At 37.0% G+C, this 1,223-nt stretch overlaps 1 non-coding gene across 1 annotated transcript; it reads left to right on the top strand.

The window, feature by feature from the left end:
- The first annotated feature begins 242 nt into the window (after positions 1 to 242).
- Trnas-uga (transfer RNA serine (anticodon UGA)) lies at positions 243 to 324 on the top strand. Its single transcript has one exon. It is a non-coding gene; the product is annotated as a tRNA-Ser (tRNA).
- Positions 325 to 1,223: the final 899 nt, after the last annotated feature.

Genomic DNA, 1,223 nt, shown 5'->3' with positions numbered 1-1,223 from the left:
AGTCGTCTTTCACAGGTATAGAAGGAAGAAGTATCATGGGCGTTGAGGTTAATTTGTGATGTTCTTGGTCTGTTTATAGGCAACGGTGTTCATTTCAAATCACACTGTTTACCATTCCAAGACATATAATAAAAGCATTAATACCATCTGTGTCAATAAAAATTTATTTTATGAGCCGTAAATTTTAGTTAGGTGTTAGCGTTATTGCCAAGTGAATATAAAATTCAGCTGTAACAAATATGGCTGAGGTGTCCGAGTGGTTAAGGAGTTGGACTTGAAATCCAATGGGCTATGCCCGCGCAGGTTCGAATCCTGTCCTCAGCGGATTATTTTTTTACAGTCAATTTGTTGCCATAATGGCAACAATTAGAGGAGGAGAGAGGAGGGAATGAGGTGTCCGAGTGGTCAAATAGCTATATTATATTCTAATTTCGTTAAAGCCCTATGTTAGAATTTTTTTTTTATGTAAGGATATCTTGTGCAAGACGAACTTCTTAGCATTCCATGGATTTATCGTGTAGTTGCCGAGTCTACCGTGTTGCGGAGTGAGAGAGAGAGAGCAGTTCCAGTAATATGGCCATAACATTTTTATGAATATCTAACTATAAACCACAAATTCTTCATTCATTCATCATCAGCCCACTGCAGTCCACTGCTGGACATAGGCCTCTACCAAGGCACGTCACTGGGCACGATTTCCAGTCCTTTTCATCCAGTTACTAACCGGTTACAAATTCTTATTGTCGTATAATAGGATTTTTCACAAACATAGTACGTTATGAAAAATTTTATTATAAATAAATGCGTATTCGCAACCTAAGTTCATCCTCATATTCCTGACGCCCCGGTGTGCATGCAATATTCCATAATAACTCTAATAAGTACTACTAACAATTTAGGAAAACAATTTAGAATCCTTCCTACACAAAACACTAAAAGTGAATGTTATTAGGAATGGTAATCAAGCTGACGGCTCACCAGTGGTAATCTTCGTCTATGTGCTCTTCGTCCTATATTAAGTATTCAAGGGAGTATTATATTAAAGGATCAGGATTCACTATTGCCAAAAGATAGTTCATGAACTAAAACTACGAAGATCACATCATTATATGACACGCGTTGCCATTCCGGAGGATTGAGATGTCATGCAACTTATTTTGCAATTTCACTGCTCCACCGATCTATCTATTTTTATGAAATTCAGAAATCGTTTTGTTATTTTT

The sequence above is a fragment of the Achroia grisella genome, unplaced genomic scaffold (assembly GCF_030625045.1).
Source record: "Achroia grisella isolate CSIRO2021 unplaced genomic scaffold, CSIRO_AGI_Agris_v1 utg452, whole genome shotgun sequence".
Classification (NCBI taxonomy): domain Eukaryota; kingdom Metazoa; phylum Arthropoda; class Insecta; order Lepidoptera; family Pyralidae; genus Achroia; species Achroia grisella.
This window is presented reverse-complemented; position numbering and strand designations above follow the sequence as displayed.